At 37.6% G+C, this 26,304-nt stretch overlaps 1 protein-coding gene across 2 annotated transcripts in view; it reads right to left on the bottom strand.

The window, feature by feature from the left end:
- Nucleotides 1-26,304, bottom strand: part of dlgap3 (discs, large (Drosophila) homolog-associated protein 3) — a 170,074-nt gene that overhangs the window by 51,907 nt on the left and 91,863 nt on the right. Inside the window, exon 2 of one of the 2 annotated variants that reach the window (XM_016248099.1) lies at nucleotides 25,500-25,615. The gene's annotated coding sequence lies outside the window, so the exon portion shown is untranslated. Of the gene's footprint in view, nucleotides 1-16,762; nucleotides 16,787-25,499; nucleotides 25,616-26,304 lie in introns of those variants that run through there. The other variant, XM_016248100.1, reaches the window with a different exon arrangement.

The raw sequence follows: 26,304 nt of genomic DNA, 5'->3' as shown, positions 1-26,304 counted from the left end.
GGAAGAATCCAAGTGAATTTTACAATGACTGAACAACGCAGATCAACTGAGAATTAGACAACATGAACATTGGCGTTCAGACCAAAGAGGCATTCAAAATAGATTCCTGCTTTGTAGAAATAGCCAACATCAGGCAAAACTGTCTCATGGGAGCTTATATGCCTGGATATATATTTATTTAATTTTTATTCATTTATCACAAAGCACCTTTGATGTGTTTTTCAATATATCAAGAGACCCACATCTAGCAACACACACAATGCACAATCCAGAAAGGCTCCAGGATAACTCGGTGCACGGCACTGACAGTATGGTCCTGCCTCTGCCCAAGAGAATGTGGGGCAGCCTAAGGCATCCCAAGACCCTCATATCCACAGTTGGTGATCTAGTTTTACAAGCATGGACATATGGGATCTGTTCATAATTTATGTACAATGTTGGAATGGTCTCCACTGACTGCTGTGGATCTAGCATCCTCAGTATACTACTTTAAAAAATATATATATAATAGCAATAATTGCAAATGAACAAGAATATCAGTTTTATAGGCAGGTTGGACAAGTATGGATGCTATATAATGGACAGCATGAACCAGAGAGGGGGTTTTATGCATTTTAAGGGCTGAATTACACACTATATCATTGTCTTACTATACTCTTGAACGTATGTGTCGCTAAAGCAAATGGATACAGTCTAAACCATTGATTGCAGGTCTGTTTTGATAGGGTCAGAAATGTAAAGACAAAAATTGTAAATGCGCATAAAAACGCAACTAACAATATAATCAAAAGATAAATGTAATAACACTAACACTTTACAATAAGTTTTTTTTATTTGTTAACATTAAACATAAACAAAAAAGGAACAATACTTCTAGAACATTTGTTAATTTTAACTTAATGCTAATTTCAACATGCATTTTTTTTAATCAAAAGTTGTATCTGTTAACATTAGCTAATGCACTGAACAAACAATTAAGAATTGTATTTTTTTATTAAGTAACATTAACAAAGATTGATAATTGTTAGTCCAGGTTAGCTAATGCATTAACTAATGTAAAGTGTTACTATAATATTAATAATAAACAGTATAGATAAAAATAAGAACACAAAACAAAACTTATTTATAAATGGGTTATATAAGTATAAGCAATTATAAATAAAAAATTTTGATTTTAGAGACACTGTTGTTTACTTTTGCCACTTCATAGTCTATATCATTTTTTTTTCCTGAAGCAAAAGCAGTTGACGAAGGGGCAATTCATTGCTGGCAAGATGGGGGTTTAATAATAGCTGACTGTCTATGCATCAGAAAACAAAAAGGGGTGTGGTAAAAAAAACAAGCAAACAAAAAAAAAAACCCCAGGAAAAATTCAGCACCCATAATGCACTGGGCTCGATCAGACTATTTGTGAGCAGGGTAAATAGTACACAAATGGGGTAAATAGTATGTAAAATGTGTCATCCTGCAGACATTTGCTGAAAAATAAATGGCTATCTTGGTCCAGGTAACAGAAAAAATATACACATTGTTCATTTAATTATCCCGACATTGCAACAATACAAAACTGGTTGAAAATTGGTTAACATACCCTTTAACCATAGTTGAGCTTATCATCTAACTGTCAGCTGTCTTAAACAATATAATATTCCCCTTCAGGAACTCGAGACGCTGCGTCGAACGCTATAGGGAACGCCCATAGCGTTCGACATAGCGTCTCGTTCCCTTCGGGGAACCATGGTTACATGCGTAACCTGGAGACGTTTTCATGTTTAAGCAAAAAAGATGACCTATGTGTCCATATCGACATGTAACCTTTGGAACACAATTGAAGAATCGAGGAACATTGTGTTCATTACGTCAGATGGACGATAACAAGTTAAACATGATTCAGAGGACAACAACATACTGTAGGTAAGGACACACAGAAAGAGCAGCAGAGAAAAATGAGGGTGAGATAATACTAGATTGAAAGATCAATTGATAATAAAAGCAAAATACAGAAAACAAGAAATCTTGAGATACATCCACTTTTGTTCACCAAACCCTACTAGTAAATTTTTCTCAAGACAAGATTGAATGTGCAGTGCACTTCAGCACTTCAAACTCCTGCTGAGAGACAGAGAAACAGAGAGAGAGAGAGAGAGAGAGAGAACACAGTACACAGGATCCCGCCTGATGTTTAATTCATTCTATAGGTCCATGTCTCCATAATGAGGGTTCCTTAATTCCATGTGCAGCGAGAGGTAAAATGTTCATGCAGCAATTTTAAATCCTTAAAAATGTTCACGTTCACACTTGCACTTTTATGAGAACAGATTATAATGAAGCAATAAGCCATGAGAGACCATACTCTCATTACAGCAATTTTACTATGATTAAAGGGGTTTCTTAGGCACAATGTGAAGCACAGTCCCTTAAACCAACTGTGTCAGTTCCTCTTCAGGAACTCGAGCTGCGTCGAGAACACTAGGGGAACGCCTTCAGTGACCCACGCTCTGAATCACATGTGAAATCAGTCCAATAGCTGAGCGGTACGTGCCATACTTCCGGCGTCCCTGCCGGCGCTTGCTTCATTCCTAGAAGCTGACGCTGGCTCCGCCGCACGTGCTTTTATAGCTTCCCGTTCATGACGTCATCCGCCGTGACGTACCACTCAGCTATTGGACTGATTTCACATGTGATTCAGAGCGTGGGTCACTGAAGGCGTTCCCCTAGTGTTCTCGACGCAGCATCTCGTTCCCTCGAGGAACTAGGGTTACATACGTAACCTGAGACGTTTTCCACAATGATAATAATACATGTTTCTTGAGCAGTAAATCTGCATATTAGAATGATTTGTGAAGAGTCATGTGACACTGAAGACTGGAGTATGGAAATTAAATTTAAAAGTAAATAAATTAAAATATAAATCTTACCAGCCCCAAACTTTTGAACAGTAGTACATACAAGACATATATACTAGAATTTGTTTGATCTCACATGTGCATATCATACAGAACAGAACAAAATGTTATAATTTCATGTTAAATTTAATAACGCAACATAATGCCATTGATATGTAAGTATTTTACGTTTAATGTCTGCAAATGTAAGAAAGTGTACGTTTTGTAGAGCCACATTTTACATAAAATACATACAAATTCTCATGAGATCACATTGGCATATATCAGCTATGATCATATGATCAGAATTCAGAGTATGAACTATCCATTTTATGAACACGGTGTTTCGAAAGTATTCCATTAAAGATTGCACATGTCTTCTGCTTGCCCCCAGGTATAAAACATAAAAAAAATCCATGAATTTCCACAAGCAAAGATTCTCTGATTGGTGAACTCACTCCTGCAGCACAGTCCTGCCTGTACAGTAGTCTATGTGGATTTGTAATAATATCTGTCTACTGGGCTTTAATGAGGTCAGAGGAAAATATATATTTTTATATATTAAAGGGAACATAATAGGTTAATTTTGAAATACCTACTGTGTTATTATTTTTACACATGTAGTATTAGCATCTCTAGACCTCCAAACAATCACGAAATCAATCTCAACAGAACAAGAGTGTTACCTGTATTGCTCAATAGAGTTTGTGTGTATCGTCTCACGTCTGAATCCATTTGGGCGGCATTATGCTAATATTTCCACATAGTGAGGTAGATATGTGGGGGCGTGTTAGAATGAGCAGTTTTAGGGGGGCGTGGCAGAGTCTTAACTTTGATAAAGAATATCTCTTTGGTTTTGAGACTTTAGTCTTTGCAACTTCAGGGATCTTATCTATGCACAATCAGCTTGTAACACTCCAAAGAGAAAGGAAAACTTGAAATCGCATCATATGACCCCTTTAATCACTTTACACAGTATGTAATCTTACATGAGAATCACTCCACAGTAACACGAGGGCCCATTTTCAGGCTATAGACTCTGCTGCACTGCGGCCCTGAATCTCATTTCCACACCACATGATCTATGCTTCATGGCAGCAGTGTTCCAACACCCAAATAATTTGAAATCAGCCTGCATCAACACACCTAGAAGGATCTGAATTCAGACATAACTGACAGCGCACTCTTAAAGGCACAGTATGTATTTTTTCGCCGCTAGAGGGCGCACATTCAAAATAAACAGAAACAAAGGCGTAGTTTGATGACGCTGTGACTGAGTGTGGAATCATGGGAGTTGTCATCTTCATCCACACAGCCGATGCAATCTGACGGGATTTCAAATCATGTTCATGGATGAGCTAATGATTTATTAACGTAGTAGAATGAAGCAGGGTGAGGCTGAAAGCTGTCGAAGCGAAACGAGGCCGCTGAACCAGCGTGACACACGGCTCGAAAGCAGTGGAGCTTTTATTATGCCACAGTCGACCACTTCCGCTCCTTCCGGTCGTGCGTATGTGGGGAAAACAAAGCAGCGCTGTTTTATCATACTAGATACATTTTAAAGTTCTGTTATAATGCTACCCTGTGCGGTTGTCACCGGTCTATTAAAACGCACAACATATTAAAGCGTCTTTGGTGTTTCCATGTTTTCTACAACACAAACAATCGAGGGGTTATGACGTCATTGGCAGGCGACACAATGACACTATGGACACGCTCCGTATCACTAGTCAAAATTGCTTATTTCTCTGGATTTAAACATTCTTCGAAGCATTTTGGAAAATGTAAGTACACAAGTCAGCAAAATATATAACACTGTTCTAGTGTTTTTTGGATATTTTAATAAAAAAATCTTACATATTGTGCCTTTTAAGGCCTGTTCACACCAAGGACGGCAACTTTAACGATTACAATAAAATTTTAATAATCGTCCTAATTCGGATGTCCACACCACAACTATAACAGTAACGACACAGAGAAATGTTAGAACTGGAATCACTATTTTTCCAGCTAATGAACAATATAAACATTGACAATCAAAATTCACCTGACTTTTAATAAACAGATGACATAACTTCAGCTCAAGCTTATAGTAAACAGAATATTATCGTCTATTGGTGCGGAAGCTAATATAATTATAGACCACTAAACAACAGTGTTTAGCTACTGCTTTTTATTATACATTTTTAATTTTATTGTTTTTACTTTGTAGGCCTATGTGTGCAGTTTATATGCAATATTTACAAAAAATAAAATAAAATTATTTATTATTATCAATAATAATAATAAAAAAAAAATGTTTTCAGGTGACCTAAAATAAAAGTGCTTCTTGTTGCCAACATATATGTGTGTGTGTGTGTGTGTCAGATTAATTAATTAACTAATTTAAAAAAATGGTTTTGACGTTATAAAGTTATAAGTTAGCTGTTACCACTTTTTATAGAAAGAAGTTAGTTAAATATGGTGTAAAAAACTATTTACAGGACCATGCAGTTTTCTTACACAGTCATATAAATCTTAACCTAAAATCTTAAGGTTTATTTAAAAAATCCATGACATGATATGAGTCAGCTATGCATTAGGTGACTTCTGAGATTAATGCCATAGCTGAATGCAGAAGTGTGTACCGCTTGAAAATGCCAAAGGAACCATTAACTGAACATTTTCAATGTGTTCAGTATTTCTGCAAGACTCCATTTATAAGTCCTGTATGTTTAATCTTCTCACATCCTGAGTGAAACAGGAAATGAGTGGCGGATGAAGGGTTCTCCTGGACCCGTAAGAGGATGTCAGCTCCGGATTATCCTTACATGCTTTTATTCATATCTTCAAACCAATTATTGTCATTTGCGCTTTTATATAGAAGGTTAATAAGGAGAGCACTACTTTGAGCTGTATAGGAAATGAGGCTGTGGACAGGGAAAGGACGTGGAGGTTAGGTTGAATGGAAGAGCCACTCCAAGTACTCTTTTCTTGCACCTTTCATGTCTTATTCAGTAAATCCAAGTGATCAATATTTGACCTATAGATGCTCCAAAAATGCCTGAGCTCGGTAAGAGTCTATGTGTGTATGTTTTCCTAAAGGAAAAGAGATGGAAAAAGTCGAGTTGAAAGGCTTTTTTGACATTGGGATTTATTTGCTTTGTTTTATCAGATCATACCGATATAAAGCATGAATAAATCATATATTCTGCTTCAAGGCCACACTAGTTCTTTCGTCTTGTTTACTCCAGGTTTAGATAGAAATCATCATGGGAAACACACAATACAAGAAACTATCCTAAAGACACTAATGTAGAAGTAAAAAAAAATAAAAAAAAATAGACAATGTGGATCATCTGAAATCAACATTAACAATTTATATGAAAAATGGAAATGTAAAATGCTAAGGCTTTTTGGTATTTATATAGCAATGTAATGATAAACACACACATTTAAGAAAAAGACTAGATTCAAACTGGTAACTCAAAACTCTTCTTTTTTTAAGGAACTGTTTCGAGTCATTTGTTCAAGAATATGACTAGGCCGGTTAAACTGTACGATTTAGATTCACTAAAAAAAAGAACCAACTCAATAGGGTCATTTGCTGGTGAATCAGAGCACATTAGTCATGTTGGATGTTTTTGATTCATCCAATAGAATTGACTCATGGAAATCATTTATTTGTGAATCAAACTACACTGGACTAGTTGGTTATTGTTTTTTTTTTATATATATATATAGCTATTTTGCAGAACACCCATGTTTGTATTGCATTACATTCAATACAAACTGCAAATGCATGGTCCCAATTCAGGTAAAATAGTATGTCTTTTAGAGCGATACTGGAGATTCAGCAAAATATAACTACTAAACTAACTAGTAAATATTTCTTCACAAGTTTTTTATTATTTGGAATTGCCTTGTTGCCTTCACTATCATTTTAAATGGTCTTGAGGTGTGACCAAAGAGGTCTATAATACCAGGATAAATCTGTAAATTAACTTTCCCATTCATCTCAATGGCACTTTGCCAATTTTAAATCTGCCATTTTTGCTCATAGATGTAGTCCTGCTGTCTGGTTGTTTGAGCCAATCACTTGAGCCATAAAGTAAATAAAAATATAAGCAAAATTCTGTTTAAAATATCTAACGCAAGTTAAAGCTCCAATCCATAACTTTATTTGTGTTCAAAATTTACAAAATGTATATAATAAGCGAGTACATCATGAATCCATTTTCCAAACTGTGTTTTTGGCTTATCCTGAATCACTACGGTACACCTATAATAAGTTTTTATATTCAGACTATTTCAGACTGGAGCTGGTGGAACCGCTGCAGAGTAGCCCATTACCTGCGTGATTCATCATAGACATAAACAGAGAGAAGTAGCTCTGGCTACAATGTTCTTGAGCAAGATGCACGTAGTTCTATTTATTAACCGCAAGAGCGCCAAAAGTTATGGATTGCAGCTTTAATGTACTATCTATTTACACTTTAAAAATGGCAGGCTTCCTTATTATATTTTTATGTTATACAGAAACCATAATGGTGCTGATTGTAATGCAGCCCCCAACCAACAGGGGGCCATTAAAAATTGGCAACATAAAATTACAGTGAGAAAGTCCTTCAAAGCTGCAATCCCTCTGGCAGTGTGTGTGTGTGTGTGTGTGTGTGTGTGCAGCAGAGAGTAGGCAGAGACAGAGAGAGGTGTCATACATAATTCACACCATTCTCTGAGTATTTTCGGATCATTGTGACAGGGACATGACAGAGTCCCTCAAAGACCCGAGTAACACACAGCTATTCACTCACACACTCCACATCAACACACTCTCTCTGACGGCAGGGAGGAAACAGTTGGAGTCCTCCCACGTGACACTTAACACGCTTCTCTAGTATGACACATTACGCACAACATCTCAATGCTGCGTTAAAGTGCTGTTCAGTGCACATACGCACAGAAACACACACACAGTCCCACCTTTTCATTGACTTCTAGTGTTTATATGAGTAATACAGAGTTTAATATGACATGTGTGTGACTTCGGAACCAATAACTGGTTCTTATTCAGAACCGTGTTCATTAAAACTAATAATAATAATAATAAATAAATAAAACGGTAATAACATACTAAAATACTCTTATGAGTCTGAAACCATAGATCAGTTTTCAACAGCAACAACAAACGTATAGCCTGACAAGGTGAATCATGAATGAATGATTCTTATGAACCAGTTCTTTTGAATTAATCAATCTAACGACTCACTCACTGACTAAAATTAGCAATTTTTTGACTTACTGAACCATAAATTGTTTCTTTCTTAAATGAAATGAGAACTGTTAGTTTGTTTTGTAATTAGAATGTGTATAAATGATACTAAATAAAAATATGGTAACACTTTATTTTAAGGACCTATTCTCGCTATTAACTAGTTGCTTATTAGCATGCATATTACTAGCATATTGGCTGTTTATTAGTATTTATAAACAACAAGTTAATGCATTATTCTGCATGACCACATTTAGATCCCTCCTATCCCATACCTAAACTTAACAACTACCTTACTAACAATTAATAAGCAGCAAATTAGGAGTTTATTAGGAGTTGAGGAAAAAGTCAAAGTTAATAGTGAATATCTGTTACCTATTCTAAAGTGTTACCACAAATATTGTATTAGAAATAAATAAATGTTATACTAATATGTTAAAGTATGATAATGCTCATATAATGGAAAGTAGTTAAAGGTAAACAATACATTATTTTTCAAAAAGAAAAATAAATAAATACATTTGAAATATGAAAAATAGCAAGTTCATTTACAATGCATCATTTTGAATCATGGCTCACTCACTGACTGAAACAATTACTGACTTGCTGAACAAGAAAACTTAGAACCGTTACTGTTTTGTACTGAAAACTTGTGAAATTAATTGTAAATGTAAATAGTGTATGAAAAAACATTAAAAATGTATTCTATAAGTTAGTATTCTAATGATCATGAAGACATAATATAAATTGAATTTCAAATAAAGATTAAAATTAAAATACACATTCAAAAAGAAACAATGTTTTAGTTTAGTTTAGCCTATTTGTAAAATATTAAAATAATAGATTTGAACAAATTACTGTATGCAGGATAATAAAAAAAGTCCTGGAAGAATTGTTAATGGAATTGTTAAGTACTGGAACTGGAAAACCATCCTTACCATTTCCTTCTCTAATGCACAACGAATGCATCATTGTTTTATGTTAATGTATGGGGGAGTGTGTCATCCTGTGATTAAGTGCATGTTGCGTGTATAGGATCAGCTGGCAATGTGACCAACATTCACTACAGGAGAACATATAGAACAGGCAGAAAAATCTGCCAGCACCCTTAGGACTCAAAGCAACTCAAGTGCAAACACACACACATAGGCAGACAAAAATACAGCACACACTCATTGCACAGTCATTCATGTGCAAATGGAATGCTTAACAAACTGTCTAAATAAGGTACAACTGATTCTATTAGCTGACTGGCTACAGACTCCATTATGGCTGCTTGGCTGAGGATAGAAATAATTAGTCTTTGACTCATTCTTATTCAGCACAAAAGCTTGAAAACATTCCCCATCATTAAATTTTGCTGGGATGCTATTTGGTGGCTGTTTTGTTTGTGACGTTTTGGGTTGTTGTCTAATGTGATGGGTTTGGGATTGCATCGTGATGGCTGGATAACTCTTACTAAATGAGCTCCTCTGCACTACTGCAGATTAACTGAACTACAGGTGAGTAGAAAAATGACAAGATGAGCTGAGACCTTGTTACAATCAGGAAATGCTTTCCAATAAAATTATTTAAGCTTCTTTTCCCTCTGGATTCGATATATGGACATCTAGAGCTGGACAGATAAACAGATCAGACAGATCCACAATAGACAGATAATTACCTCATAGAGTCAATTTTTGTAATTTATCCCAAGACCGTCACAAGGTTTGACGCCAAGATATCGTCATCCAAGTTTATTGAGCTGCTTCTGGACGGTCCCACCTCTAATTCTTCACTGCAGTATATAATTATGTCACACATGTGGGGCAATGGGCATCTCCAGCTCCATCAGTAGAGGTTTAAGGTGCAATTAGTAAGTAATTGACTGTGTTTGTCGCTGTAATATTCTGATAAATATATTCTGTGCTAACCAGCTTCACTCTCCTGTGTGCTTTAGCCATTTCATTGGTCAGCGTAGGTCCTAGGGAAATACAGAGAAAATATTAGCAGAGCACAAATCTGTGTAGATTCTGGGAAGTGCTGGGCTGTGATGCTGGAGGGACTTTTGGACCGTAAATCTCTGACAAAGGGCGATGCTTGCTAGAAGGGATAATCCAGTTGTTTTTGACTCTGTTTCTCATCTAAACCAACACTAACAGCATTATTTCTCTCATGCATACAACACTTTCAGATGCTGCAATCTGCCACTTCTGATTCTAAAAAAAAATGATTTATGTCTTAGGAAACTGCATTTATGTTAGACCACTGAGAATTATGATCATATACTGTATAATAATATGCATATAATTGGAAAAAAAACATACATATACTGTTGTAACGATTCAGTCCACTGAAGGCGAGCGTAAGTGAGAACCCAAGTGCAGTTTATTTACAGGTGATCCAAACATCCAAACAATAATCCAAACAGACGAAGACTAGAGACACAGACTTGACTTGATGAGGCATGAACAGACTTGACTAGGCATGAACAGACTTGACTAGACTCACTGACAGCGGGTTACAACATCAATACACGACGAGGGACAATGGCAACATGATGGCTACTTATAGAAAACAAGAGGGTCACATGACAAGAACAAACCAATGGGAAACAAGACACATGACTAGGACAACCAATCAGAACATGACACATACACAAGCCAGAGATACATGAGGGCAAGGGAAGCATGACACAAACAGCATAAAACAATTACAAACTAAAATACATGAAAACATGAACATGACAAAACCCCAAACACCACATTACAACTGTAAATGGTTAATGCCATCTGCCTAATATCATGTTGCACGGAGACCTCTGAACGTGTCCAGCACATCCCATAGATCAGTGATCCTCAACTCTGGACCTTGAGATCCACTTTCCTGCAGAGTTTAGCGCCAACCAGTGTTGGAGAAAGTTACTTTTAAAAGTAAAGCATTACGATCTTGCATTACTCCCTTAAAAAAGTAACTAATTAGGTTACTTAGTTACTTTTTATGGAAAGTAATGTGTTATGTTACTTTTGAGTTACATTTTAAATCTGGGCAGGGCTTGCTTGTTTGTTTTTAATATAAAAAAATATTATTTTACAAATGTAAAAGCCCTTTCACACCAAAAGTGAAATGAATACGCCTCAGGCTGAAGGAAATGTAAATTCACATCTGTACAGTAGAGGGTGCAGCTCAAACAAATTCCATGAAGAATAGGACGCTGGAGAAGAAAGTTTAACACTATTCAGAAATAACAAAAATGTGTGGAAATAACATTTTTGCTTAGTATGGTTGAATTGGATCAATGAAAGTCAGTAGCAAAGAATTGGCTTGTTTAGTTAACACTCGAAGGTGATTGGGCTCTCGGGCGAGATCCCAATTCGTCAGTCACTGACGTAACGTCTCCGTTCCCTCCTTCAGGGAACGAGGGTTACACAAGTAACCTAGACGTTAATAAATTAGGATTAAATAAATGATATTTGTCTTATTTAACATATTTAATTATTGCAGGTTTGTGTAATATTCTGAGTTTGCATTTAGTGAATAGTGAATCTGTTTTTGTGCAGGTGAGATGAGTAAATACATGTTCATATTTAGTCTAGAACTACAGTAAGCATCATGTTTACACCGCGCACACAACGCCTCTGCACTTACTCCCGATTTCTCTCAGCATGGCAGCACCAGGGCTGTCAATCAAGATATTTACATTTACATTTACATTTAGTCATTTAGCAGACACTTTTATCCAAAGCGACTTACAATTGGGGGATACATAAAGCGATTCTTCTTAAAGAGGCAAACAGACACAAGAAGTGGTTGTAATACCAAGTTCTTAGACATTGTTCAAATAAGTACAAGCTAGAAAGAGAAGGAATAAATAAAGAGAGATACATTTTTTTTTTGACATGGGAAACAAAGTAACTGGAGTTAAAAAGTAACTCAGATATTTCCTTCTAAATAAAAAAGTAATGCGTTACTTTACTAGTTACTTAAAAAAATAATCTGATTACATGACTTGTGTTACGTGTAATGCATTACTACCAACACTGGCGCCAACCCTAATCAAACACATCTGAACAAGCTAATCAAGGTCTTCAGGATTACTACAAAGTTGCATGAAGGTATGTTTAATCCAGGTTGGAGCTAATCTCTGCAGGAAAGTGGATCTCGAGGTCCAGAGTTGAGGACCCCTGCCATTGATGTTAAACTGGACTGAGATCTGGGGAATGTGGAGATCAAGGCAACATCTTGAACTCTTTGTCATGTTCCTCAACCATTCCTGAACACATTTTGCATTGTTTCACGGTGCATTATCCTGTTGAAAGGGGCCACTGCCATCAGGGAACATCATTGCCATCAAGTAGTGTACGTGGTCTGGAAAAACCTTAAGGTCTGTGGTACGTGTCAAAGTAGCGTCCTCATGAACAAAACACATATAAGCACAAACTCTTTGAGGCACCGTGCTGTACAATAATGTAGTCTATTATAGACCAGACGGTCCCACACACACACACCCATGGCTTCTCAGTAGAATATTGCCCATTGTCTCCACTGGCCTGCAATCTTCTTGATGCCAGTTCAATGGCTGCCCTTCTGTGCACAATTTTTGGTAGGTACTAACCACTGCATACCAGGAACAGGCCAACAGATCTGTCATTTTGGAGATGCTCTGACCCAGTCGTATAACCATCACTATTTGGGCCTCGGCAAAGATCTTTTTGCTTGCCCGTTGTTCCTGCTTCCAACACACTGAATTCAACAACTGTTCATGTGCTGTCTAATTTATCCCATCCCTTGACATGTGCCACTGCAATTACATAATCAATGTTACTCACTTCACATGTCAGTGGTTTTAATGTTGTGGCTGATCAGCATTCAGTATACAGTATATTAGAATGCAGAAAAGTCCCTGATGAAACTGTAAAATTTAAACTGCAAGACTAGGGATGAATCAGTATTTAAATTCTGGCCAATACCGATAAGCCAGTAAATATATTTGTCATGTCATGGCCGGTAACTGATAAATTGCTGATACAAAAATTTACATTTGGTCTAAACAAATAAAAAAATAAAACACTACACACTAAAACCACTTATTTTAAATACTGAGTGAATGTAGGCATCACAACATTATAATGCACAGTATGAAGAATTCATATTAATTTACTAAAAATACATTTACCAGTGTTATTAAACTATTTCTGTGTTTTTTTTAATTAGCTTGAAATGAGCATCAGATGGTGGCAATGGTAATCTAAATCTAAAAATAATGGATAGTAGCATGCACAATTAACTATACAAAATCATCCAATGCTTACAAAAATGTAATAAGAAAGAAATAAACAGCCTATATCCAATATAGTAATGATGTATCATGCGTCCATACTTCTAACTTTCAAATTTGTACAAACTGTCCAATATGTCTAACCAACCATCCAATAAAGTGATGTGACACCATCTAGACACACATCTGTAAACCAGCTTTTGCTAGAAACAGCAGATTCAGACATCAAAGTCTGATATCCCGAGTGGCAGAACTGTGAGCTGAGATCTCCCCCCAGACTGAAAACTGGAGAGTGCTTTTGTTCTCTTCACTTACCCCTAACATGATGGATCACTTTGATTAGAGCTCAGCAGTTCACAACATCTCACATCTGAGCGCCTCCTAACAACTTTGATTTTCACAAGTCTCTTTCTCTCTCTCTCTCTCTCACACACACACACACACACACACACACACACACACACACACACACACACACACACACACACACACACACACAGGTACACACAATAAGAACTATAGTATGTAAGAGAAGATGGATGTTGAGGAGCAATGACTAGACAAGCCAACACATCACTATCAAGTGATATATAAATCATCTTGAGAGAAAAATAGAGCGATCAGGAAAGAAAGAACATCGGTCAGGCAATTAAAGACCCATGAAATAAAAAAGAGAGTTTTGTGGATTTTAGTTGTTATTTGTTCGATAGGAAAAGTCCTGCAAAATCATCAATGCTTACCTTAAGTTTCGAAAATATTAGGATGAAATTTATTTTCCTATGAAAAAGAGAGAAAAAGGAGAAAATAGTGCAAAGCTAATTTCTAGTCTTCTCTCTTGCTTGTCATGGATAAGTCGAGCTGAAGGGATGATAATAAGGAAATACAATCAATACTCCACCATCAGCTCCTCCCAACTCACCCTTAATAAAGCCATCTTCATCTAAGACATCCCTCTCACAGTGTCTCTGCTCCTCTCTCTGCGTTTGTTCTCTAAACGCAGAGGACATGACTTGTGTTTCAGTAACAGAAAGTAAAATAATACGAAAAAAGGCACAGAAATAGACTTTACACACATCACATTATTAACCTTGTGTCATTCTAAACCAGTGGTTCTCAAACCTTTTTAATTCCAAGGACCCCCAACCTCCACAAAAATAATCAGTGGCCCCCCGACTTTTCCTGTTGTTTTTGGTTTACTGGATAAGGATTAACTACTTTTTTTGTTCAAACCCACAATTTCTACCAAATAAAATATTTTAGAGCTTAACATAACTAGAAAAAAAATAGTCATTACAAAAATGCTCATGGAGTTTTAGATTTTATTAATTTACATAACTTTCCTGATATAACCTCATATAAGCAGGTTTTTTCAAGACAATGGGGATTTTTAAAAAAAGCTTTTTAGGTGTTTTCGATAATTTTAATGATTAATTGTCTTATTTTAAATCATTTTAAGTTCTCTTGAGTCTATTTTGCAAGTTTGTTGAGGCCCCTAATGGACCCCAGCCCCCTGGTTGAGGACCACTGTCCTAAACCTTGGGTTAACATAACCTGTTTTAATACCTGTAGGGTGACCCTATGTCCTCTTTTTCCTACACATGTCCTGGCCAGGATTTCTTAATTGCCTGAAATGTCTGGGTTTCAGGTTTGTTTTCCTATTGATCCTGATTTAGCCAGGGTTTTTATTTTTTAAATGCCTTAAACTCGGGGTTTAAACAATGTTAAAACACATTTAAGTGTAGAAGTGAGAAGAGAAAGGAGTCAAAAGCTCAAAGAAAAGCTTCAGACAGAGAGATACACAGTTCCCTAGACAGATTTATTTACAGTCTAGCATGTATCTAAGCTTCATGCCTCCAGTTTGCTTCATAAGGTTACAAATGAGCCCATTAACACAGCAAAAAACTACCCTGTAAGAAACAGACAGCTGATACCTTACCTACATCAATCACTACCCCCTACATGGAGCACAGACAAATGTGTGCAGCTAATGCGAGATGGATGTCGAGACCGAGAGAGAAGAAAGATTTTTTGCTAGAATGTGCATTAACACACATCTGAGTTAAAACACACGCACATACTATTGCAAAAATACACATTATATGACATGTGTATTAGTCTTTAACCCCAACCTTTGACCCCTCACACTTCAATTCCATTACATTTGGGTTCAATTATGCCTGTATTTAGCTTTGTCCACATTAATTTGAAATGGATGTTAGTTCCAGGTGTAAAGTTTGTCTTAGAATCAAAAACGCATTGGTGTTAAACCTGAGGAATGGAAGGTTTCCTGTGTTCACTACAACCCGCATTCAGCAAAATATATATTTTTTTATATACATCTTATTGGGTTTTGCTTCTATAGCAGTCATATCATATCATAGTCATATCTACAGCAGTCATATCATACAGAGAGAATATTATTCTCTCTGATTTCTCATTTTACAACACACAACACAAAACACATCCAGCTAAGCAGAATTTGCATTTCCTTCATGAAAACTCTTGGAAGATTTTAGCATGGTAATGGATATGACAATGTTCATGTATTTGGTCTTGGTAAAATAGATCTACTACACTGCTGCTGCTGAATTGCTGCTGCTGTTGGTTATTGCTGTAGTTGTAGATTATTGTTGCTGCAGCTGCTGCAAAGCAAAGCAAGTACAGGAACTTGCTACTGCCAATACATATGCAGATACGGTGCTGTGAGTATTTAAGACATACTGCTCCTGTACAAATAGCATATATAATAACCCGTAGCAGATCTATACAGGTGGAGCTGGGGAAGGAGAAGGGTTTCAGAGGAACTCTGAAAGTGCGCTGCGAACTGTTCTAGTAAATGGTAACCAGCCATTTAAATGTAAAGCAGCAAGCTTATTGGCTGCATATGCAACATGAACCAATCAGCTTGTGCCAAGTAGTTTAACGCTGTGAATACCATCATTTTGTGTTAATGACCCATCAGCCTGCGTCATCTAGAGTTTCATGACATAACTTGGCATTTTAGCACCAGCAAACATATAAAACTGCAGTTTGGGCAGTGTGTCTTATTAACAACATTTTTATAAACATACAGTAAATAGCACGTTTGAAACTGTGCCTTGCTTCTATATCAGCCATACCACACGTTGTTTTTAATGTTTCTTATTGTGCCACAATTGGGTTTTTAATGATAATTGTCATCTATCTCTCTAATTTCTCATTATTGTTGTTGTTGTTGTAGTAGTAATAATAATAATATGAATATGAATACTATGAATTAATATACATTAAATTGTTACTGTAGTCAATTGGACACAATATTAATCATGACATGGCTGCACAGCACTACAGTGAATAAATCGCTAATTTGTCACTTTTTCTCTCTCTTACCTGCTGACCTGTGCAGCTCAGGGTGAGCCAAGAACATTAGCTCATCAACTCTATCAAACTTTTCATCCTTTTAGTGCATGCAATTAATGCATAACACCTTAATTTAAATGAAAACTGTTTAGATAATTAACTTCTTTAGCTAATTAACTGCTTCAGCTTCAGTAATTTATATGGCACATCTATTTTGGTATGACGTGACTGGTGTTTGCAATGCTAATAAATCATTTGATTTAATATTATCATTGAATGCAGAACCTAGAGGCTAATGGATATGTGCCAAAGACTGAATGACAAGCACGTAAGAAATGGAATTTCAGTAGAGTTCCCAATAATTCACTGCTAAAATTATTCTAACAGTGCAATGCAAGTATTATCTAATCAACAACAAAAGCAACATGTCTCACTGTCCAGTGCCCAGTCTTGCATTACTTCTGGCTGTTTTCAGATATTGGAAAGAAAATATAATTATATGCAACCATAATGCAACATATATTTATGACATTTGTCCCCAGTTGTCTTGGGAACCATCCACCGCATTCTCTTTTTCACTATTTTGTAAGGTAACCAAGGTGATGTGTCACATCTCACATGATCTTTGCTTCAAGGTTATACATTGAAGCCTAAGAGATCAGTCAGTATGGGGCATCCTCACTAGACTTTAATCATCGTCACCATAGTTACCACACACCTGCATTCAAAGTCATGTAATTAGTCACTTTATAAATACCTTTTGTCTTTGTAAAGACTTTAGTGTTGGCAACTCATTTAGAATCCCTGCTCCTTGCATCCACTTGGCTGGTTCGTCTGTCATGGCTATTTGCCATTTTTGGATTCCACTCAATCTCTAGATTATCCCCACACTCTGCTTAGCCTGATCCCTTCAGGGAGTAGGAAGGATGACAACACGCATCCACCTTTGCTCAATTTCTAGTAGGTAACAAACTAACAAAAACAAATGAACACTATAAAATCACCAGGAACTTAGTTAACCAAGGCACTGAACATCTGTGGCAATTCATCATGCCTCCTGTATGTAATGCAACATCAGAAGTCTTAAGAGGAAGAGCAATTACAGAGGCAACTTCTCTCATTAGCCTATGAGTGGTTCACCTACATCATGAACTCATTAAAATTCTCAGTGAACCTGTGGTTTTCTGTGGATGACTCAGGATCCTCATGGAGATGAGGTGAAACACTGAATTACATGTGTTTGGACTCTGTTTGCTGAATTAAAAATTCATTAAATGTTCATTAAAAGTTCAGGGTCATTAAATTATGCTTTGGCAATACATTACATTTCAAAAGTCTGTTTATTTTTTAAAGAAATTAATACTATTATTCAGGAAGGACTATTAAAACCGATACACAATTATAGTAAAGACGTACAAACGATTTCTATTTCAAATAAAATCTGTTCATTTGAACATTCTATTCATCAAAGAATCCTGAAAAAATGGATCATGGGTACATGATATTGGTTTACAAAATTGATCATAAGAAATGTTTCATAAGCACCAAATCAGCATAATGATTTCTGAAGGATGATGTGACTGCTGAAAATTCAGCTTTGCCATCACAGGAATGAATTGTATTTTAAATAGAAAACAATTGCAGTAATATTGCACAATATTATCCTGAAGCTGTTTGATATTAACTTGGGTATCACCTTCAACTTGCATCCCCTGGACCAGTAGAAAGAATGTTTCTGAAGCTAATACTGTAGCACTTCACAGTTCATGCTTTGACTATCTTCATAATTTACTTGTTCGGTTTAATCCTCTGAGGTGCCAGCAGTCAGTAATTGGATTAACCACAACAAATATAAGACACCGCTAAGATTACTAATGTTACAAAGAACACAGTACAGCAATAACAAATGGAAAGGACCGATTTAAGATTAATTTCTGAGCGCGCGCGCACACACACACACACACACACACATTCAGTTCTGTACTGGAGTATGGTGGAGCATAGGAAATAAAAAAATCACACCTACAGTGCAACAAAGAGAAACGTTTCTGGAAAGTTTGAAATATTCATAATGTATGAAACATAACCATCTAAATATAATGACTTTCTTTAATAAGTGCAATGGCACCATGAGTGTGTGAGTGGAGAAAATGGGCAGATAAATGAAATTCACAGAGCATGTTTTGACAACTTTAATACTTTTTTGCCCAACTCTTTCATGTCTAACAGCTTTATTTTCTCAGCATACAGACTTTGCACTGCTGAAATTGCAAAACTAGCACAATTCAGCCAACAAAAAGTGTACTCCATTAACATGCATAAGCAAGATCCTATAATTGCAGTCTGGTTGATAATATATTACTAATTTGTGCAGTTGATCTTATACTGACTTGGATGTTTGAAACGTTGGGAAGGACACAAGTAATTAAATGGCAAATAAGCTGGATTCAGAACAGAAAGAGAGAAAGAAAGAGAGTGAGGGAGTTGTTTATCTTTATGCCTCACATAGACAGCAGTGATGGATAAGCAATTTTCTTGTTGTTCCTCATATATTAGGAGACTCGTAGGCTTATTGCTCTTGGTTTAAACATTTCAATATCAAACAGCTATACAGCGTACAATGCTTTGAATTCATAACAGCATTTCAAAAGAACAGCAACTTGCTTTCAGATGTATTTACAACCTGAGGAGAGCTGGTTGCTGGATTATTCTCTTTTTTCTTATCTTTTTTTTTTACATATACTAAGTGACATTTACAAGATACTACAGCACAGTGAGGAAATATTATTATTATTGGTTTATTAATGTTATTTATTATTAATCTATAAAGTTTGTGTGTGTGTGTGTGTGTTATATAAAAATACACAATACGTTTTATGAAGAACAGAAATTATAATTTATTATCATTAAGTAGGATTATTATCCCAGTGTTAGAATAGTCAGTAGACAAAAACCAAGATGACCTTAATTGTTTATTAACATGAACAGTTAACAGTTTGTTTGTATTTAGAGGTAAAATTTTGGGGAAAAACTGCATCGAAAGCTGATATTCTTGCAGAAGCAGTTGCATATTTATAAAGCTGTTGTTAAACAGAGTGTTGGTGTTAAGTGACCATTATAGCACAGACTGAATTTCATAGATGAATTTCTTTCTAAAAGTCAGCTGCAAAGTGTTTCAATTGATCTTTGAGCTCATGGGGGGAAACAAACAGACCATTTGTGGTTAAGAAACTAGAGTCGCACCACAAAGATAGCTAGCTGAATTCAAGATCAGAACCTATACATCATAAACCAGCCTTGAACAGCATAAAAATTCAAGCTAATATAAGATGGTTCTTTTTAACAGAGTGGACCAGATTTTAACGAACAAGACATGAGCATGTCCTCCTCTACTTGAAGTGAAAGATCTACCTGCATCCTTCAGGCCTGGTCACCACAACATGCAGTTCAATGAGAATGACAGCGTGAGGTACAGAGCACGCTCTCTGTAATGAACCCATAGCATTATGATTCTAATGAGAGTCATTTACTTATTGCAGATCAAGCAGAGGCCAGTTTCTATCCGCTACAAAAGACAAAAAGCGGGGCCCTTCAGGGCACTCAGCACAGTGGGCAGGCCCCATAAAGGGACGGTAGGGGGACGAGGCGGATTCAGCCTCCTTGCACCCCTCAGGAAGCGGATGACCTCTCTATTTCTGCCCACCGATTGACCCTCAATAGAGCCACATAGACTTTGTGCGTGGATGGGGAACAACCCTTATCCAGCAGCTCTTGTAGGAATGACAGCACCTCTGCCAATTCGGAAGTGAGAGGGTCTTTGCCGTGGTTTTGACACCAGGCAGAGAAAAAAGACCATTTTAAGGCATAGAGGCGTCTTGTAGACAGAGGTCTAGCCTCCGAAATTGTGTTTAAGACTCGCTCTGGGAGGCACGAAGGCTCCTGTCGAGCGGCCAGAGGTGCAGGGCCTATAGGTCGGGCAGAGGATGCCATAATGTCCCGTTCGCTTGAGAGAGGAGATCCCGTCTCAGTGGAACAGGCCAAGGGGCCGCTATCGGTAGCTGAGTAAGCTCTGATAGCCACAGCTGGTTCATCCAAAGGGGGGCTACCAGGAGAACCCTGTGTTCTTGTTCCCTTACTCGCCTGATTACCTGTGGGATCAGAGTGATCGGGGGAAAGCATAGACAAAGAGGTTGGGCCAATCGTGGGCCAACGCGTCCCTGGTCTTTGAGAAATAAATTTGGCAGTGAGAGTTGTCTTCTGAGGAGAAGAGGTCTACCTCGGCCTCACCGAAGATCTCCCAGATCTTCTGAACCGTCTGCGGATGGAGCGTCCACTCCCCTGAGGGGACATTGCTCCTTGATAACATGTCCACTCCCTGGTTCAATTTGCCCAGTATATGCGCTGGCTTTAGCGAGCGCAGGTTGGGTTGAGCCCACTCTAAGAAGCGCTCTACCAGCATGAAGAGGCGTTTTGAAGAGAGGCCTCCCTGGCGATTTATGTAGGACACAACCGACATGTTGTCTGATCAGATTAGCACATGGTGCCCTTTCAGGACTGGCAGGAAGAACTGACAGGCTCGACATACTGCTAGCATTTCCAGGCAGTTGATGTGGAAGCCTTTTTCCGCCTTCGACCAGTGGCCGAAGGTCGGTATGCCCTCGCACAGCGCCCCCCAACCTGAGTTGGCGGCGTCTGTCATGACAACTGTCCTTCTGTGAACCATCCCCATGGCCACGCCCTGTTCCATCCAGTGGGAGTTCTTCCAGGGGGTCAGGGCCGATACACAGGCCTGACTCACCCTGATATGCAGACGTCCGTGACGCCACGCATGGGATAGAACCCGTGGTTTCAACCAGCGCTGAAGGGGGCGCATACGCAGATGCCATGAGGCCCAGCATCCTTTGAAACGCTTTGAGAGGGCGAGCGGTACCGATCTTGAAGGAGGTCGCCAGCCTCCGTATGGCCAATGCTCGTTCCGGCATGACTACTGCTTTCATTTGGGCTGAGTCGAAAATTGTTCCCAGGAACGAAATTCGCTGGCTGGGAAGCAACGAGCTCTTGGGAAAATTGACCCTGAGTCCCAGGCACTCCAGGTGGCTGAGGAGGAGGGTTCTGTGAGATATTAACTCTGCCTCTGACTGGGCCAGAACGAGCCAGTCGTCGAGGTAATAGATAATATGGATTCCCATCTGTCTTAGAGGGGAGAGAGCCGCATCCATGAACTTCGTAAAGTGCGGGGGGGGGGGCAGGGACAGCCCGAAGGGAAGGACCGTATATTGATAAGCCACTCCCTTGAAGGCGAATCTCAAGAAAGGTCTGTGACGAGGGGCTATCTGGATGTGAAAGTGTGCATCCTTCAGGTCCAGAGAAAAGAACCAGTCTCCCGAGCGAATTTGCGCGAGGATTTATTTCAGTGTAATAATCCTGAATGACCTCTTCATAAGGGCGCAACTCAGGTTTCTGAGATAGCGGATGGGTCGGAGACCACCATCTCTTTTGGGGACGAGGAAGTAACGACTGTAAAAGCCCGGAGACCACCATCTCTTTTGGGGACGAGGAAGTAACGGCTGTAAAAGCCTGACTCGCTCTGGGCTGGAGGAACCTTTTCCACGGCTTCCTTTGCCAGCAAATTCATCACCTCAGAGCGCAGGACGAGTGAAGTATCGAAAGGGAACTGGTGAGCTATTCTTTTATAGGAAAACATGTGGCTCAAGGAAAGCACTTGCCTGACTTCCTGCCATGGTTGTCAATGTGTTCTTTTGTGTTAATGTTGAAAACTGTTCTGTGACAGGGGTTTAGGTTTAGGCTTGCTTCAGAAGGGCTAGGGTCTGATTTATGACATCCTGTTGTCTTGGGCCTCTGTGGAATTTTTGTGACTCCTCGTGCCTCAACTCGGTTTTGACCAAATCTTAGATTGTCTGATTCGGTCTGATATCCTACATAAATGACTTCATAGCCTGACCAAATGTTATTATCAACCCAGGCTTCCACATTTGCATCATCACTTTCAGCAGCCATAATAAAGAAAAATCAGAATTGATAGTTTTAATTTTTCAATTATTTCTTATAGACAGTGATGCTATTAAATGACAACGGGATCATACAGAGACTCCTATGTAAATTTTGTGCTTTTTTTCCCCTTAGAAAAATACAAAAGTAATGTGACTGGAGTTTAAAAAGAGACCTCAATAATGTCTCAAATTGTGCTTAGATCTACCGAGTATCAATTACTTAACTAACATCAGATTACCTGAGCTATAATCTACTAATTATCCACTGTTTATGTATGTCAACAGTTTTGTCAGTTAATTAACTACAAGGGTAAAAAAGAAAATTGCAGCCTAGAACTGTTTTTTTTTTTTATCCAATAACAGTCAGTCTGTGAGATCCCCTTGACTCTGACTAACATGTGGCCCTGCAATATATATGTAATGATGCCAGACACTTTCAAACTGGTGATTTGGCTGGTGGTCAGCTGTCTTGACTGTTTTGATCAGATTGGCTTTGTATGTATACTGTAAAGTCACATGCAGGTTTGTAATATTGTGTTCAGCAAATTGTGTTCTTAATCAGTATCTTTGTTTTGTTGTCGAGGCAAACATATGAACATTCCTAAAACCATAAATTTACCTAAGAAGCAAATCTGCATAAGTTAATTTAGTTTTATGCTTAAAACAACTAAAAACTATTTCCAGTGGAGTGAATTATACACTTGCACTAGATATATTCTGTAAAACCAGTCTTAATATCTGATGCAATTTTGCTTACATATTTGTTTTTCTGAAAACAACAATACTGGAAAACAAAATTATTGATTAAGAAAAAATACTTTATGCAGTGTAATCTCTCTTATCATACAATTTACATCTTGTATCTTCTCCTGTTTCAATTCAAATCAGTTCAATTCAAATTTATTTGTATAGCGCTTTTTACAATACAAATCGTTGCAAAGCAACTTTACAGAAAATTAAGTTTCTACAATATTGAGTAGTTTCCTAGTTTTTAGTGGTTTTATCCAGCATATATCATATTTCAGAAACTTATTTTGTGTTTGCACATCTTCTTGGAAGTAATTTATGTCGTTTTATAAATGAAACCCTGGGTCTGAAGGCTATGGAGTTGTCAAATCCAACACATTTCAGCTTTAAGAGCATTAGTGAAATAAGCCTGTGTACAAGAGCTGATGAGCAAAACATCAGTTCTTACATGCTGCCTGTTTGTTTGTAATTGTACCTTTCTTTCAGACATAACGTGAAGGCAATACTGAAATATTTCCACTCAAACTGTTAAAAACAAGCTATTATTTTTTTATTTGCCCTCAATGAAATTGTGAATTTCCAGTAAATTCAAATATAAACGTTAGTACACACAATAATGTCTTCACAGCTATTTGTTTCTAACATTGGCTACTCACGTAATGCTAATTTACAAACTCACTGGAGCCAAATCCTTAGCTGTTATCTATAGGACTGTGATTTTGAGGCAGGAATGGTATATTTTAGAATGTCTTTATCTCACCTTTTCAAGCACCATAGGGCTGAAATCACTCTGAATGAGCATTAGTCAAAGACCACTGTCAGCAAACATAAGCAGCGGTCTCTTGTGGCATTACATCTGCTTCATGAATAACTGACAGGTGAGGATTGAATAATACACAATCCTTTGTCAACATCACTCACTGTTCCCTGATGAACAACCACAAAACCACAGCCCGCAATGTTCTTCCAGTATAATGGGCCAAGTTGCATCCACCTACACTTAATATAACTTTAATTTAATTTAATTAAAAAAAAATTGTAAAATATAATCAGTGTAATTCTACATGAAATCAATATGCTCAATCCAGGCTCATTAGAAAAAAAAGGTTGTTGCATACAACATACAAATTAAATGTATGGTGACTGGCAATAAAGTAATAATGCTCTGAAAATAACATACCACCTACACAAAACCCTACCCTAATCATAAATGATAATATTAAGAAAAGTGATGAGATAAAATGAGATAAAAAAAAATAAAAAATTCTGAAGCAGCCATTCTCAACCATCAAAGACCTATGAGGCTTTGGAGCTTTTTTATAGTGACTCATGTTTTACAGGATTTGTACTCAAGTGCTCTGAGCAACTTTACTATGTCGGAAAAGTCATACATATGAAGCTGGTTATGTTATGCAAATGTTAAAATATATTAGCAAAAAACAAACTACTAACTAACAAATTAGTACAAAATCAACACTGGCATATATTGATGACTCATCCTGCACTACACAAGTTTTAATCCAATCAGATGCTCACTAGGATGAAAATGTCCCGCCCTCTATTGCCACCTTCACCCAACTAGCATGGAAATCATGCAAATCTTAGTGACAACCAACTGACTATTAAAAATTACATAATCCCTTCAGTATGTCCCACCCAAACATCCTGTTTCAAAGAAAGAAAGAAAAAAAAACATCAACAAGGCATTTCATGGGGTCTTATATATGGACCCTAACAATGTGTCTAGCAGCTTTTTAAAAATGTGCACATGAAACATTCGGGAATGAAAATAACAGTTTCAAAGAGCAAAGAGGGACCCTTTGAGGTGAGGTTTTTGGGGGGCATTAAAATGACATTTGTGTAATCTTGGCCAGGTACTTGATAGAAGGCTGAAATTGAGAACGGCTTTGCACGAAGGCACAGAGGGACAGCTTTCAAAGACACATGGTGAACCAAGGGAATTAATAGCTCTCCATGCATATGTGGCTAGTCAGAGATGAAATACTCACTGCCTCCTCATGTGGAAATGGTGCATCATTATCAGCAGAGGGGAAAAGGTCTCTTCAATGGACACACACTACACACTTCTGTTGTCTGCAGACCCTTGCAGATTCCACTCAGCAATCTGAAGAGAGAAGGAGAGAGAGACAGAAACAAGCAGATGAAATGACAAAACATCCATGCTTGTTTGTATTTTTTGCCCCACACTCTTATTTCACTCATGCAGTGTCAGGGGAAAACACTGTCTGTTCACTGAAAGCATTCCCAGGCTAACATGGCTGTATAATGTGGTAAGGATGTTATGTGTCCCGTTTCTAGTTCCCAAGTACAAACTCTTTCTCCCACATGCAAGATAATCATCCTGTGAAGTGTTTCCAGGCTGGAAAAGAAAGAGACAGCAGGGGGAAAGTGGAAAATGAAGCTGGCATCAAGGTTTAATTGGGTATGTATATCTTCCAGGTATCCTCTATAACGGTTTGGGGAATGTGTGATGGGTTAAAGCTGTGAGACAATGAGTCACTGTAATAGACCATGCAAGATGGTCTAGAGGGACCTCATGCTCACTGTTTACCCTCATTACTGCGTTTGCATTGAAACCAAATTTTGAGGTTTACATTCATCATTGTGATTAATTTAATATGATCCCTGTCTCTCCTCAATGCTGTAATTGATCCAAGGCACATTAAAAAGGCTCAGCTATACGTGAAAGAACAGTAGATAGTTTACCTTTTATCAGAAGAACAAATGAATAGATGACGACACAAGAAAACAAATGTTAAAATAGAAAGCAGTTCTTTTAATTCATTAATATAT

Source organism: Sinocyclocheilus grahami, unplaced genomic scaffold (assembly GCF_001515645.1).
Source record: "Sinocyclocheilus grahami isolate Dianchi unplaced genomic scaffold, SAMN03320097.WGS_v1.1 scaffold865.1, whole genome shotgun sequence".
NCBI classification, from domain to species: Eukaryota; Metazoa; Chordata; class Actinopteri; order Cypriniformes; family Cyprinidae; genus Sinocyclocheilus; species Sinocyclocheilus grahami.
Note: the sequence above shows the minus strand (reverse complement) of the source record. Positions and strands in the feature narration are given on the sequence as shown.